The sequence below is a fragment of the Erinaceus europaeus genome, chromosome 10 (assembly GCF_950295315.1).
Source record: "Erinaceus europaeus chromosome 10, mEriEur2.1, whole genome shotgun sequence".
NCBI classification, from domain to species: domain Eukaryota; kingdom Metazoa; phylum Chordata; class Mammalia; order Eulipotyphla; family Erinaceidae; genus Erinaceus; species Erinaceus europaeus.
Genome location: NC_080171.1, coordinates 49,448,462 through 49,465,687, shown reverse-complemented (window position 1 = coordinate 49,465,687; position 17,226 = coordinate 49,448,462). Strand labels below are relative to the sequence as shown.

General features: G+C 38.9%; 1 protein-coding gene across 2 annotated transcripts in view; it reads left to right on the top strand.

Annotated features, from left to right (window-relative positions):
- The first annotated feature begins 7,209 nt into the window (after window positions 1-7,209).
- ZDHHC21 (zinc finger DHHC-type palmitoyltransferase 21) overlaps window positions 7,210-17,226 on the top strand; it is a 66,507-nt gene continuing 56,490 nt past the window's right edge. The window contains exons 1-2 of one of the 2 annotated variants that reach the window (XM_060199599.1): window positions 7,210-7,338; window positions 16,881-17,011. The gene's annotated coding sequence lies outside the window, so the exon portion shown is untranslated. The remainder of the gene's footprint in view (window positions 7,339-16,880; window positions 17,012-17,226) is intronic. The other variant, XM_007535857.3, reaches the window with a different exon arrangement.

Below are 17,226 nucleotides of genomic sequence, written 5' to 3'. Positions count from 1 at the left end.
TACAGCTGAGTAGTATTCCATTGTGTATATATACCACAACTTGCTCAGCCACTCATCTGTTGTTGGACACCTGGGTTGCTTCCAGGTTTTGGCTATTACAAATTGTGCTGCCAAGAACATATGTGTACACAGATCTTTTTGGATGGATGTGTTGGGTTCCTTAGGATATATCCCCAGGAGGGGGATTGCAGGGTCATAGGGTAGGTCCATTTCTAGCCTTCTGAGAGTTCTCCAGACTGTTCTCCACAGAGGTTGGACCAATTGACATTCCCACCAGCAGTGCAGGAGGGTTCCTTTGACCCCACATCCTCTCCAGCATTTGCTGCTGTTACCTTTTCTGATGTGTGACATTCTCACAGGAGTGAAGTGATATCTCATTGTTGTCTTGATTTGTATTTCTCTGACAATCAGAGACTTGGAGCATTTTTTCATGTGTTTCTCGGCCTTTTGGATCTCTTCTGTGGTGAATATTCTGTCCAATTCCTCCCCCCATTTTTGGATGGGGTTATTTGTTGTCTTGTTGTTGAGTCTGGTAAGCTCTTTATATATGTTGGTTATTAAACTCTTATCTGATGTATGGCATGTAAAGATCTTCTCCCATTCTGTGAGGGGTATCTTGATTTGGGTAGTGGTTTCTTTTGCTGTGAAGAAGCTTTTTAATTTGATGTAGTCCCATAGGTTTATACTTGCCTTAGTCTTCCTTGTAATTGGATTCGTTTCATTGAAAATGTCTTTAAAATTTATGCGGAAAAAAGTTCTTCCAATATTTTCCTCTAAGTATCTGATAGTTTCTGGTCTAACATCCAAGTCCTTGATCCACTTGGAATTTACTTTTGTATTTGGTGAAATACAGTGATTCAGCTTCATTCTTCTGCATGTTTCAACCCATTGTTTCCAACACCATTTGTTGAAGAGACTCTGCTTTCCCCATGTAATAGTCTGGGCCCCTTTGTCAAAGATTAGATGTCCATACGTGTGGGGCCTCATTTCTGGGCTCTCAATTCTATTCCACTGGTCAGTGTGTCTGTTCATGTTCCAGTACCAAGCAGTTTTGATGACAATGGCCCTATAATATAGTTTGAGATCTGGCAGTGTGATGCCTCTGGTTTTGTTCTTTTTTCTCAAGACTGTTTTGGCAATTCTAGGTCTTTTCTGGTTCCAGATAAACATTTGTGGCATTTGTTCTATTCTCCTAAAAAATGTGCTTGGGATCTTGATGGGGATAGCATTAAATTTGTAGATGGCTCTGGGTAATATATTCATTTTGATGATATTAATTCTTCCAACCCATGAGCATGGAATATCTTTCCACTTCTTTGTGTCTTTTTCAATTTCTTTGAGTAGTGACTCATAATTTTCAGTATACAAGTCTTTCACTTCTTTGGTTAGGTTTATTCCTAGATATTTTATTGTTTTTGTTGCTATAGAAAAAGGAACTGATTTCTGGATTTCAATTTCTTCTAACTTAGTGTTTGCATAGAGGAATGCCACTGACTTTTGAATGTTAATTTTATAGCCTGACACATTACTGTATTGCCTGATGATTTCCAAAAGCTTCTTGCTAGATTCCTTAGGTTTTTCCATGTATACAATCATGTCACCTGCAAGCAGGGAGAGTTTGACTTCTTCTCTTCCAATCTGTATGCCTTTAATTCCTTGCTCCTGCCTGATTGCTATGGCAAGAGCTTCCAACACTATGTTGAATAGTAATGGTGATAGTGGGCAGCCCTGTCTAGTACCTGATCTGAGGGAAAATGCTTCCAGTTTTTCACCATTGAGTATGATGTTGGCTGTAGGTTTGCTATATATAGACTCCACTATCTTCAGGAATTTTCCATCTATTCCTATTTTTTGTAGTGTTTTGATCATAAAGGGATGTTGTATTTTGTCAAAGGCTTTCTCTGCATCTATTGATATGACCATGTGGTTTTTGGTCTTGCTTTTGTTGATGTGGTGGATCACATTGATTGATTTACGTATATTAAACCAACCTTGCATGCCTGGGATAAACCCCACTTGGTCATGATGAACAATCTTTTTGATATACTGCTGTATCCGGTTGGCTAGAATTTTGTTCAATATTTTCGCATCTATGTTCATCAGAGATATTGGTCTGTAGTTTTCTTTTTTGGTTGTGTCCCTGTCTGCTTTTGGTATCAGGGTGATGTTGGCTTCATAGAAGCTGGCAGGGAGTATTCCAGTGTCTTCAATCTTCTGGAATACTTTTAAAAGTAGAGGTATTAGTTCTTCTTTGAAAGTTTTGTAGAATTCATTTGTAAAACCATCTGGTCCAGGACTTTTATTTTTGGGAAGATTTTTGATAACTGTTTCAATTTCATTAGCTGTGATGGGCCTGTTCATGTTATCCACTTCCTCTTTACTTAGTTTTGGAAGTTGGTAGGTATCTAGGAAATCATTCATTTCTTCCAGGTTCTCTAGCTTGGTGGCATATAGTTGTTCATAGAAGCCTCGCATGATATGTTGAATTTCTGCAGTGTCTGTTGTGATATCTCCTCTTTCATTTACTATCCGATTTATTTGGGTCTTCTCCCTTTTTTGTTTTGTGAGTCTGGCTAAAGGTTTGTCGATTTTGTTTACTCTTTCGAAGAACCAACATTTACTTTCATTGATCTTTTGTATGGTTTTCCTATTCTCAATGTTATTTATTTCTGCCCTAACTTTAGTAATTTCTGTCCTTCTGGTTGCTTTAGGATTCCTTTGTTGTTCTTCTTCTAGGTCTTTAAGATGTGCAATCAGGCTGCTAATTTGTGCCTTTTCTTGTTTCCTAATGTGTGCTTGTATAGCTATGAACTTCCCTCTTAGGACTGCTTTAGCTGTGTCCCAAATATTTTGATAGCTTGTGTCTTCATTTTCATTGAACTCTCGAAACATTTTGATTTCTTCCTTGATTTCCTCTTTGACCCAGAAGTTGTTAAGAAGTGTACTGTTGAGCTTCCACATTTTGGCACTGTTACTAATCTTTTGTTGATTGTTAAGTGTTAGTTTAATTCCACTGTGGTCTGAGAAGATGCTTGGGATGATTTCAGTGCTCTTGAATAGGCTAATGCTGTCTTTGTGGCCTAACATATGGTCTATCCTTGAGAATGATCCATGTGGATTTGAGTAAAATGTGTATTCCAGTTTCTTGGGATGAATGACTCTGAAAATGTCCAATAGTTCTAGTTTATCTATCTCTTCATTTAGCTCCCTTATGTCTTTACTGATTTTCTTCCTGGATGATCTGTCAAGTTGAGAGAGTGGGGTGTTGAAGTCCCCTACTATGATTGTGTTACTGTTAATATATTGCTGTAGCTCTTTCAGTAGAAGTTTGATGTATTTAGATGGCTTCTCATTGGGTGCATAGATATTAATAATTGTTAAGTCCTCTTGATTGACTGATCCTCTGAGCATTAAGTAGTGTCCATTCCTATCTTTTTTAATCTTATCTATTTTAAAGTCTATCATGTCAGATATGAGAATAGCTGTTCCTGCCCTTTTTTGTGGGCCATTGGCTTGAATGATGGTTTTCCATCCTTTCACTTTAAGTCTGTGTTTGTCTTGTTGCTAACATGAATTTTTCAAGGTCCATCCAAGATCGGCTGAAAACGGTGAAGTCACCATTTTTTACAGCTGAGTAGTATTCCATTGTGTATATATATCACAACTTGCTCAGCCACTCATCTGTTGTTTGACAACTGGGTTGCTATTATCATTCTAATGAAATATCTCAATGAAAAATCTAATTCAATCACTTGCCAATTCAATTCACTACAAAGAAGTTGGGCAGCATCAACACCATCCTTTAAAAAACTGTTCTTTATAGTGCAGGGAAGGATTTTGCAAAATGTTCTACAACCATTTACTTCTCACCTAGAACTCTATAAATGCACTTTCTTTTCTCTGACTTTCCCCCTTTTCTTCTTCCTCCTCCTTCTACAAGATTGCTCATGAACTCTGGTTTATCATGGTGCCAGGGATTGAGTCTTGGACCTCTAGTGCCTTAGGCATCAAAATCTGATCAGCTACTAATGGTCCTTTCTCCTCAATTTAATTCTATGCCCTCAAATAAAGGTGATTTTTTAAAAGATTACATATAAACATTGCTTTAAAAATGCATGCCCACTTTCTATGTTCTACCTTGATCCACATTTCTCTGAAGGAAGTGGGATTAGGATGAACTGTTTACTCCCTCCCATGCTAGAGGACTCCACAGGTGAAGCTGCTGGGCCGCATCTCTCAGATTGATAGCTTATTAACTGTAACCTTGATAAAGAAAGGGAGACCAGTTATCTTAAGAACTTTGTTCCTTGAGTCCTGAAAATAGGTGGCTTTCATTATCAAATGGATTATTGAAATTTATCAGCCAGAGGACTAGCAGGAGCAAGACAGTAGCCTGATGAAATCTGATTTTTTTGTCTTTTGAGGAAGAAACACCACAGAGGAGTGCCATGAGCCAAGAGGGGAGAGAAAAGTATATTTTATAAATCTGGCTCCCATTGACACTCTAAGGAAATTGAGAATCAATTTTGTGTTGGTTTTACTTTTAAAGTGGGATTAGAAAGAACTAACTAGTGTGCTGTCTTGAGGTGGAAGTGGCTGAGAAATTTGGTATCCCTAGTAAAAAATGAAAATAACAAGCAGTTTGGGGCATTATTGGTCAGTAATCACCCAAAGAGGGTTATTATGGTAATTTATAACTGCTACATGACCTTGGCAGAAACAGTGTTTTCTAGTAACTTTGCAGCTGGTTTTATTTGTATCTATCCTGAGTCTGATTAGTGGCAGGCGTTCTCTTCTCTTTTCAGTCCAAGTTGATTTACAGTCTTTCAATTCTGAACAGATTTTAACTCTTTCAGTATCCTAAACTCTAAATTCACCTGAAAATTAATCATATACATTTTTCTCCCATTAGCACTTAATTCACTGTAAGAATGGTTGGTCCACCTTAATGTCACTGACAGAAACCTCTAGCTAGAGTAAACCACAGTAAGTTGAGACAAAGCATGGTGCTTCACCAGTAGGTTCCAACTTAGGATATTTAGAACTTTTCCAATTGCTCCACAGATCATGATGTTACTATTCTCACTGATAGATTATTTCAACATTAGAGATACTCTTTATCCTACTCCCCAAAACTCAATGACTCCTTGTTGGATACAGAATTATATTTTAGGTCCATCATTATTTGAAACTCCTTTCATATTTCCTTGAGCCACATCAGACTGAATCTTGTATTATCATGCCTTTGCTACACCTTCCCTAACCCTAGATAGTTCTTTTATCCCAATCAAAATCTTATTTTCATGTTGAGGGACAAACCTTTCTCCATAAAGCCGCCATGAGTCACCACCATGTCGATACTGTTAGCTTCTTTAGCATACTCCTAACATTTTGCTTATACCTCCGTATAGCATTTACTTTGGTTGTCTTCTGAGAATCTTTTAGAGCTATTAATATCTGGGAGAGGGGAAGAGAGTGTACTTTACTATGCTCTTTGTCCTATAGCAAATTTTAAACTGTGGGAATTTAAGGTAACTTTATATATAGGTATATATACACATGCTTATATAATTGTATGTATGTACATAAGCACACACTTTGTTGGAAAGAAGGGTCCTCAGCTTTCACCTGATCCACAGAGATGTATAACTCAAAGTTGGTTAAGAACAATTATTAGAATACTGGACTGTTTTGGAATGGGCATCCTGCCACTAAAACAGATGGGAGAGATGACTATAAGCAACCAAGGATCATGAATGTGCATCAAATGTGGGTGCTTAGGGCATGGTACCCAGCTGGGCAGGTGGAGAACACCATCCACCTAAAGCTGCCAAAGGCTATTAGCCAATACCGATTAAACTCCGGACTGCACTTGCATTGACTTTTGGAAATTGCAGCAAAACCCAGTCCTCCCCAGTCATGGCACAGAAGCACAGGAGTTGGCTGACTTTATCCACATAAATGCTCTGACTGTACCTTTGTTGAGGAGCTATATTGGCAGTAGCAGAAATGCTACTTGTTCTTGTCTATTTTTTTGTATTCCTTCATGGATATTAGACTGGTTAATAGTCACGTTTCAGTGGTTTGGGAGGTGGTACAGTGGATAAAGCACTGGATTCTCAACCATGAAGTCCTGAGTTCAATCCTCAGCAGCACATGTACCAGTGTGATGTCTGGTTCTTTCTCTCTCTGCCTATCTTTCTCATGAATAAATAAATAAATTAAAAAAAATAGTCATGTTTCAGTCAGCCACGCAAACAATCAAGTAGGCTAGAATTCTGGAAGAAAAAAAAAAGTGCACACTATACCTCTCTTCATCCTTCTAGTAAACAGCAAAGCCCCTGGAAAAGATCACCCAACTAACAATATATATGAAACAAGTGCAAGGATGAGAAAGAATTCTGGGTTAGCAACATTAGAATTGGCTTCCAAGTTAGAACTAATATAATCTGAGACTGGAGATGAAGGGTATTCTAGGACAGGTAAGATAAGTTAGTTAAAGCTAAGAAAAACAAGTTGAGGCCAGTATGTAGAGGACTCTTAATGGCCCTTTTATTAAAAAGTTCAGATGGTATTCAACAAAGATTATTTCTTCCACTTCCACCCTACACACCAGTGTTTTTAGATCTTTAAGATACACATAGAAGTCAGCTGAAGATCTGATTTCTGTAGGCCTTGGGACTGTGTATTTCTACTTATTTTTCAAAGGGTGCAGTCCTTGCCCATGGCACTTTGAAGCAAGGTAGCATTTGGCCCCCCAGAAACCATTAAGGAGAGACCTATCCAGGACTCCAGAGGGAGGAGAACAAATGAAACCCTTAAAGGAAAGCCCCTCTGCTGTACTATTCCAGGGTATGCCTGTGAGGATGGGTGGAGGGACAGAGTCAAGGCCTGAACTGAGGTAGGAAGTGGCTAGCAAGGGAGCGAGAAGGTCGCAAGTGGAACAGTGATGGAGGTCTGCGTTCTAGAACCCCCATGAATCTCTAGTGTCCTGTGGAGCGGATTTCCAGTATTTCGGCCCTTGGCGGCTCCCATCGCCTCTCCCGGCGTGAAGGGAAGACTGCGACGGCGGCAACCTGCGCACCACCGCGGTGCGGGAGGGAAGGCGGCGGGCGGGCGGGTACCCACCTCGCCGCTCGGGCTCTCGGATTCCCGGAAGCGGAAGGGGAGCGCGGCCCGGCCTGGGCGGCGGCGGCGGCGGCGGCGGCGGCGGCGGCGGCGGCAGCACTGGAAGCGGAGGAGGCGGAGGAGGCGGAGGAGGAGAAGAAAGAGGAGGGGGGGCGGGGGAGAGAGCCACTGGTGGCTGCGAGACCACGGCAGCGAGAGACGAGCCAGGCGGTGAGTGTGTTCAGACGCGGGGTGCAGCGACCGGTCCCGCCCTCTGTCCCCCCTTCGCCGCCTCTTGGCCCCGCCGCGCTCACCTGGCTCTGCGCGGGCCCCGAGCGCTGCCCCCTCCCGGCACCTGCCCGGGCTCTGGCTCCCGGGACTGCTCTGTGCCCCGGCCTGGGCTTTCTCAGCATCTTCAGCTAGATTTGGGGCTGGTGGCCAACCGTCCCTCCCTTAACTGGTGGGTGGATCCCTGCTGTAGTGGAGATCATTTTGGGGGTAGGCATCAAACATGGCACATTCCTAAATGTGTGCCCCCTGACTTTTCTCATCCGGGGTCTCTGAGTTACTTCTCTGCATCTCCTCCTGCCCAGAGATCCCGACTTGATGACAGTTATCACAGTGTTTCATTCATTTCCAGATCTCTGGAGTGAGGCTGTGGAAGACCAGCAGGAGGAAGAATAAGTCTGCTCCTCTATTAACCTTCTGGCTCCTACCTCCCTCCCCCCACATAGAAGACAGGTTTTCAGAGTATTTGCTTGTGTAGGGCAGCAGCTTGCACTTGTTACCATTCCTGTAGTTTTTTTTTTTTAACTGGAGAGTCCATTTAAGTTGTGGTCTTTCTCAAACTATATTTGGGTCACATTTTAAGATTCACTTGTGAGTCAGTGGAGGGTGCCTGTATCTCCAGGGCCAAGAGGATCTGACCGCTTATTACTTGAAGATGTTGCAGTATAGCAGTCCATAAAATTACACCAGGGAAGAAAAGTCAAGGTCATTGTGGGCGGGTCATAAATCATATTGCAAAGTTACAGTCTAAAATTTAGAGGACTAAGGGTAATTACGTGCAATTTAAAAAGCTGTATATCAGATGGATCCTTGGTCAAGTGGCTAATATATATATACTCAAAAATAATTATAATTTTGCCACCAGGTCATTCACTGGGGCACATTACCTACAGAAAATCCTGGTCATCTTTTTTTTTTTTTTTTCTCCCCTCCAGGGTTATTGCTGGGCTCATTGCCTGCACCAGGAATCCGCCGCTCCTGGAGGCCATTTTTCCCTCCCTTTGTTGCCCTTGTTGTAGCCTCGTTGTGGTTATTATTATTGCCATTGCTGATGTTCGTTGTTGGATAGGACAGAGAGAAATGGAGAGAGGAGGGGAAGACAGAGGGGGAGAGAAAGATAGACACCTGCAGACCTGCTTCACTGTCTGTGAAGCGACTCCCCTGCAAGTGGGGAGCCGGGGATTGAACTGGGATCCTTACGCCGGTCCTTGCGCTTTGCGCCACGTGCGCTTAACCCACTGCGCCACCGCCTGACCCCCATCATTTTTTTTTTTGACAGAGAGACAGAGACAGAGACATCTATAGCACTGCCTCACCATTTGGGAAGCTTTCCCAGCTGCAGACAGGAACTAAGGTTATGAACCCAGGTCTTTGTGGTCATAAACAAACAAACAAACAAACAGAAAATATGCCTTATCCCTTTTTGTAATAACAGTGGTAGTATAAGTAGTACTGGAAATCATCTCAGGATTGACTAGTATGTGTCAGCCTCAAAGTAAAAGTGCGGTTTCTTGTTTAATTCTTCCAAGAGTTTATTTTAAAGATAGGTTTTAAAGAGAAGGCTTACTTGTCTTAGTAGTGCTATCTCAGTGATAAAAGGTTTTGCAGAAGCTCTAGGTAAGAAATCATTCAGAAAGAAAATTCTAGATGAGATTTGATGTTGTAATATAGAAGGAAAATCTTGATTGTCATTTTCTGATTATGCATTCAATGGTAGACCAATGGTTAGAGCTTTTTTTTTTTTTCTCATCTGTGCAATTAAGGAGCCAGATTAAATTCTTTAATCTTCATCCTAGCTTTCTCATTTTTACTTAGCATACACCATACTTGTGAATAATTTTTAAAAAATATTTTTATTTATTACATTTTGTTGCCCTTGTTTTGTTGTAGTTGTTATTGATGTCATTGTTGGACAGGACAGAGAGAAATGGAGAGAGGAGGGGAAGACAGAGGGGGAGAGAAAGAGACACCTGCAGACCTGCTTCACTGCCTGTAAAGCCCAGCAGGTGGGGAGGTGGGGGTTCGAACTGGGTTCCTTATGCTGGTCCTTGCGCTTTACACCATGTACGCTTAACCCGCTGTGCTATCGCCCGACTCTCTCATGTGAATAATTTAAGATTTTTTTTGTGTTAAAAAAAAAACACTCAAATAATTACCGGAAAAAAGTGTTAGTAAAATATAAAATCTGTGCTTTTGGAATGCTGGGTGGTATAGTACTATTTCATTTTGAAAAATTGACTTAAATTAGGTTCCTTCAAATTGTTGTGATTTCTGTTAAACTTATGATAGTTTTGAATTAGAAGCTGTAGTTGGAGTAAATGAAAGTAATTTAAAATAATTGCTATGTTGTATTGCCAATCTGTGGAATGTTTTACTTAATAAATGAAAATTAGGCATTTAGAATGCATTCACTTAACCATAGCTTCACAGGTAGATTTTTTTAAAGCAAGGAGTAGTCACCGAATCAGAACTTTTGAATCCTTATTTGCCTGGTTTCTTTAATTCATGGAGACTGATTCAGAACTTCTGGGAAAAAAACCACATGGGTTAAATAATTAGTGAAGAAACAAATTGAAAAGTTTGGTTATGTCTGCAAGGCGCTAGTTGTAATTGAGCCTGAGTCAGTGAAATCTTTTTCAACCTTGTAGGCTCCATAGTGGTGGTATCAGTACTACCAGACATAACAGTAAAGGTAGAGGGAAGCAGAGTTGTTTCCTAATTCAGATGTCCTCCTATATTAAGGAATAAAGACATTTATGTTGCAGTAAGCCATTATGGCTCAGATTTATCTTTTCAAATGTGTAGATGTAAGTAGCAGTTTACCATTTAGTAGAACAACTAGTACTTTATACTATTTGAACTATTCTGTGACAGTAGAAAATTTAAGTGAAAGACCCAAATGAATAGAACTTGTGTCTTTACTGTCAGAATAGTGAATTTTGTTAAGAATCCTTAGTAATTTGAGTCAGCCTAGCTTAAACAAAAAACAAAAAAAACATATATTCATAATTATGAGATAACATCATCCTGACCTTAACTACCTTAATATAACAGTTTATTTTTGTATTTCCCTAAACAAAAACATGACATTCAAAAAATTTGTTTTCTGGAGACAAATAGCTTACCTGCATATGACTCAGGGTTGAACAAGGCTGGTGCAGTGGAGATAGGTTTAGCATTGTGGTATCTTTGCCTCTCTCCATCTTGTCTCTGAAGTAATCGTTTTATCTGAAAAAACAAACAACCCCCCACAAAAACAAACAAACAAAAACATTGGCTTGGAGGGGTGAAGCCTGGCAACAACAAATCAGGAAGTAAAATATAGTTTATCTACTATCTTCCAGGTTTCTTTTTTCCTATTTTAGAGTCTGGACAATATCCACCATCATCATCTTTTTTTTATATATTTATTTATTTATTTATTCCCTTTTTGTTGCCCTTGTTGTTTTTTTTATTGTTGTAGTTATTATTGTTGTCGTCGTTGTTGGATAGGACAGGGAGAAATGGAGAGAGGAGGGGAAGACAGAGGGGGAGAGAAAGATAGACACCTGCAGACCTGTTTCACCGCCTGTGAAGAGACTTCCCTGCAGGTGGAGAGCCAGGGCTCGAACCCTGATCCTTATACCGGTCCTGGAGCTTTGCGCCACCCGCGCTTAACCCACTGCGCTACAGCCCGAGGCCCCACCATCATCATCTTTCTGTTGTCTCTTCCATAAACAGGGCAGTTAAGTTGAAAAAAAAAGTAAGATAAAATAATAAAAAAAAGTTTTTTGTTGTGTGTGTGTGTTTTTTAACAGTCACTGATTTTAATTCTGACTTAGTGAGCCCAAGTGTGGTATCAATAAGACTTCTGATTCAAGTCTTTTATTTATAGTTATGGGATATATAACACTGTTAAACTCACTGCAGAATTTTTGCCTTGGTGTGATGGCAGTCTGATTTAGTTTTTGTTTTTGTTGGTTTTTTTTTTTGGTTTTGGTGTAATGGGAACTAACTAGATATGAGTAACTAGCTGCTGTTCCCTCTAGGATGAACATGCCGGATTCATATACAGAAAATGCCATTATTTTCATTTCTGGCTTTAACTGTTATATGAAGATTTTTTTCTTGTTTGTTTAAAGATTTATTTATTTTATGAGAGAGACAGAGCAGAGTACTGCTCATCTCTCATTCATGGTGGTGCCAGGATTTGAACCTGGGATCTCTGGGACCTCAGACATGTAAGTTGGTGTTCTTAACAGACTTCGATGCAGCCTTGAAGGTTTTTCCTTGTTCAGTTCAGTTTTCTCTCCAAAGGTTACTTGGTTATTATGTTGTATCTCTAGCCTACGTTTAATTCTGTTTCATTGCTTGCCTTTCCTGTCTCTTTTCCTACACCCCTACATTATTAAGCGAAGATTTTGTATTGATTGGAACAATATTTGATAGTCTTAATTCATAACATTTTATACGTTCTTAATCATTTCTTGCTAGACTCTGATGAAATGTGTCACTGAAGTGCTATATATGTCTTTTTTATATTTATTTTTTTATTCCCTTTTGTTGCCCTTGTTGTTTTACTGTTGTAGTTATTGTTGTTACTGATGTCATTGTTGTTGGATAGGTCAGAGAGAAATGGAGAAATGAGGGAAAGACAGGGGGAGAGAAAGATAGACATGTGCAGACCTGCTTCTCCGCCTGTGAAGCGATTCCCCTGCAGGTGGGGAGCTAGGGGCTTGAACAGGACCCTTACTCCACTCCTTGCACTTTGTGCCACCTGTGCTTAACCCGCTGCGTTACCACCAGAAATTGCCCTTAGAGTTATTGCTTTGTGTACATGAGTTCACCACTTATGGTGGATATTTTTTCTCTCTAAATAGAGGTAGGGGCTGGGGAGGAGACAGGAGAGTCTCTGCAGCACTGCTCCACTCACTGTTCATGAAGCTTTCCCTTTGCAGTTTTCATGTGGTGGCCTGGAACTGGAACCCAGGTCCTTGTACATTATAACATGTGTTTTACTGCATAAGCCACCTACTGGCCCCTGAAGTGTTATATTTTTAATCAAGGTATTGATCTACATTTGTATGCAGAAGAGTGATGACTTAGGTTCAGTTTTGACCACAATTTAAGGAATTATTTGTTATTATTATTATTGCCTCCAGGGTTATCGCTGGGGCTCAGTACCTGCACTACGAATCCACTGCTCCTGTCAGTCATCTTTTTCCATTGTTGTTGTTGCTAGATAGGATAGAGATAAGTCAAGAGAGGAGGGTAAGACAGAGGGGGAGAGAAGGACACCGGCACACCTGCTTTACTGCTTGTGAAGTGATCCCCCTGCATGTGGGGAGCCAGGGTCTCGAACCTATATCTTTAAGATGGTCTTTGAGTTTTGTACCATGTGCGCTTAACCCGGTGTGCTACCGCCTGACTCCCAGGACTTATTTTAAGAAATAGATTCTTGAAACCACTGATGGTTCATGTATGTTATGCTTTGAAGCTTTGTACATCTTTCATCTTCTCAAAGTCCTCTTGGAGTACCCTGTAGTTGATTTAGAATTCTTTGATTTGATTATCCATTCTTTATTAATCTCTGAAATTAAACCCCACTAGTCTCCCATTCTGTATTCCTCCCTCACCAGTCTTTTGCTTTTATTTGAAAGAAGTTTAATTGACAGTGTCAAATTAATCAGTATTTTAGTTCAATCTCTGTGTTTGGTTTTATGCTTGAAGAAACCTTAGGGCAACATGTGGAAGTGCCACGTCCCAACTTTTAGTAAGATAATAACTGAAAGGCTGTCTTAGGTGAGGTCTCTCATTTAAATTTTTAAAAATATCTTTGTTTATTGGATAGAGACAGTCAGAAATCTAGAGGGGTGGTCCAGGAGGTGGCGCAGTGGATAAAGCATCAGACTCTGAAGCATGAGGTCCTGAGTTCAATCCCTGGCAGCACATGTACCAGAGTAAAGTCTGGTTCTTTCTCTCTCTCTCTTTCTCTCTCCTTCTCTCTTCATGAATAAATAAATAAAATCTTAAAAAAAAAAAGAAATCTAGAGGGAAGGGATAGGGAGATAGAGACACCTGCAGTCCTGTTTCACCACTTGTGAAGCTTCCCCCTCCAGGTGGGGACTACGGACTCAAACCTTGGTCCTTGTGCATTGTAACATGTGTGCTTAGCCAGGTGTGCCAATACCTGGTCCTTAAGTTTCTCATTTTTGACAAGTAGTTTTCAGACTTGATCATTAGAGAAAGTACATATCTGGGAGCTGGATAAATATTACTGCTGCTTTATTGATGTGAACCTTGAAATATGTTTCCTTTTGAACTTTAAAGTGAAATTCATTCTTTCTTCTCTTCCATTCCTCTTTAAAGTTACCATTTTTTGGAGATGTTTATAATTTGCTAGTTACTTTCTCATTTAAGCAAGATACCAGTTGATGTTTATTTATTCATTTAGTTGCCACCAAGGGTTATTGCTGGGACTCAGGGCCGGCACTACAAATACATTGTTCCCAGCAGCCTTTTTTTTTTTTTTTTTTAACCCCCTTTCCATTTGATAGGACAGTGTGTGTGAGGGTGGGGAGTGGGTGGAGGGGGATAGAAAAGGAGAAAGAAGGATAGACACCCACAGGCCTTCTTTACTACTCATGAGCTGTTCTCCCTGCAGGTGGAGAGTGGGGGTTCAAACCCAGGTCCTCCTTGCACATGGTGATATGTGTGCTTAACTGGGTGGGCCACTGCCTGGCCCCCTAATCTGTGTTTTTATAGACAATTAAGCATTAGCTCAGAATAATGAGGATCAGTATCATCATTTGAACATGACTCTCATTTTAGTATCTGTACAAGATTAATTTCCTAATCTAGTGATAATAAACTGAATAGCTATGTGATTTTAATTGAATTACCTTATTGACTAATCAGATATGACTAGATCCTGATACTTTAGGTTGAACTATTTAATTGTCATACCTGACCAGTTTTCAGAGTAGATAAAACCAGAGGTTAAATAGCTACATAAATTAGTTCAAATGTACATATATAGCCAAAGCTGAGCACTGCTCTCATAAAAATAAAGTTAAATTAAAAAAATAAAAAGAAAAAATTATAAAATGTATATATTTGTAACTTTTAAAATTTCATTTTTAATATGATAGATCAACTATTTTATTCTGACCTTCTGGGAAAAACTGGTTTGAGGTCCTGTCCTATAAATTTCTGAGTTTTCCTTTCAGACATAGCAATTTTAAAAACATATATGTGTGTGTGCAGTTTTTACACTGAGGTATTCTTTGATTTTTCAGCATTGCATTGCTTTTATTTAGCACAGATGAGATTTAATTTTAAGGTAGTGATAGTCATGATGAGCTAGGCATAACGTTCATCTCATCTTGTATCCTGTGTTTACAGTGTACTTCTACTACATGTAAATGGAAAGTAGAGCGTTCCCTTTTTTCCTGCCTTAATTTTGACCTGGTGGTTTCACTATGGATGATTGACCTGTACTGTTACCTAATAGTATTACTGACCCAAGCAACTGTTTGGCTGAGTCAGTAGGCTGTCATCCTAGAGTCATAGCCTAAACAGCATTATTGACTTGGTCATGCTTCAGAACATTTTGTTATATACATTTAATTTTGCTTGATTTATTTTTCTGGAAGCAGATTAATTTATTTGTTATTGAACTAGAAGCCCCTTTACTTTGTCATTCCATATTTTGTGTCCAAGAAGCAAAGACACACTACTTTAAGCTAACTTAGAAAATTAGAGTAGGATCAAATCACATTTGACAGTTTTGCTGTTATGTAGAAACAGTGACCCTTGGGCTAATAAAGGTTTAGAAATTCTATAACAAAAATAGAGTTGTAATAGTTTAATGATTATTTTTATATCCTCAGTATGCAGTAGTTTATGTTGCTATGGTGAACAATATGCTTAAGAAACTCATACCTTACCTTTTATTTTATTTCATTTTTTTATACTTTGGAGAATAATGCCGTCCTTCTAGTCCCTAAACCAAACTTGGGAGCCATTCTAAAATGTGCTTTTAAATGTTCCTTTCTCCCACTTTTTCCTTTCCAGCATAGGTTAATACTTTGAAGGGGAGAGGTGGGTACCATGTTCCCCTATTTCTACTTGGATAACCAGCAAACTTCATTTATTTCATTTGGATAGTCTTAAAAGCTTTATCCTTCATTTTTCAAACTGTTGTTCTTCCCAAAATTCAAATTCCAACATGCCATTCTTCTGTCTGTAATTCTTCACTGGTTTCCGACTGTGTTCAGGGTAAAGTCCAAACTCTCTGGCATAGTTTAACAGTATTTTCCACTCTCAGGATCACTGTCAGCTTTCTCCATGCAAGTGGGGACCAGGGGCTTGAACCTGGGTTCTTGCACACTGTAATGTGTACACTTAACCTGGTGCACCATCACCTGACCCCTCTGTGTCATAAAGTCAGTTTTTCAGGCCATGAGAAGCACTACTATTTTTATGAAAGTGAAGTAGAACACAATAAAGTAACAGTATGGGGGTGCATATCATGTGATAAGGGGAGAGGCTACATTAGACTTTTTCAGTTATGTATTTCATATGTTTATATTAATATTACTGGAAACATTCTGGTCAAAAGATTAGGCACATTTTACTTCATTCTAACATATGCATGACTCAAATAAGCTGTTTGGGTTTACCTTAAATTTTCTCTGTCTGTTTTTATACTTTGGCTTTATTTTCCTTGTTCAGAAGAATGTCCATTTCATCACTTAGTTAACTCATAGACTTAATTTTCAAAATTTTTCATAAGAAATATATTTTGTAATACAGCCCCAGTACACTCATAAATATTCACATAACTGAAAAATTTCATGAGCTAGTACCTTACTGCATGAGATGCATTCTAGAGCTCTTGCTATCTTTATTAGCTTCTTTTACTTGGCAGTGGCTGTTTACTAGTCACTTTCTCTCCTGCTCCATCCCCCTGCCCATGCTCCCTTTATGAATTAATGAAATATTGGGTATAGCTCTTTACAATATTATTGTTTAAACTTGAACTGCAGAGGCTTTTACGTTTATTCTTTCATTCATTACAAAGACAGCTGTTTTCTTAAAACTCTGTAAACAAAAACTGGCTTCAATTTTAAATTCTATATCAGTTGTGATTAGATAGCTTTAGTCTCTGTCTTAAAAATATTGCATTATTTTCTGTCAAATAACTGATCTCAGATTATATTGTCATTTTGTGATTTGTGGTCAAGGTTTGATGAAGGCCAGATACTGAAAACACAATGCAAATCTGATTTTTATGAGAACTGGGTAACTTTTTAAAGGATAAGTTTCATATATAATAATAACCAGGTGCTAATTGGGGAAGAGTTAAGTGAGATGAAAGCACAGAATCAAGTATAGTTGTGCCATTTCTGATTTGAAAACTTGTAAGTGGCAACTTATAGTTAGAATGCTTAGATGTTTATGGTTTTTGCCTATGAATTTTCTTTTTGTTAAACCATTAATAGATTCTCCTGAAGAACTTTTACTGAAAAAAATCCATTTGTTGGAATATAATTAAAAAAATGAATCAAGATAAAGCCTTTAAATGCAAATGCCAGAAAATATCACAAAACACCTCTCAGTGAATTTTTAAGTGGTAAGTCTGCATTTAATTTGCATAGGGCTATATTTTTTTAGTGGTATAGATTCTTGAAGTCATATGTTTAAATGAATTTAATAGCTGTTCACTAATAAAAATAATGATAATTATTTTATGCTTATTTAAAATTTTTCATATTGACTTTGAAGTAACCATGTTCCTTTTTAAATGGAGGATTAGTGGTTTAAATAAATACAGTTGTTGATGCATGT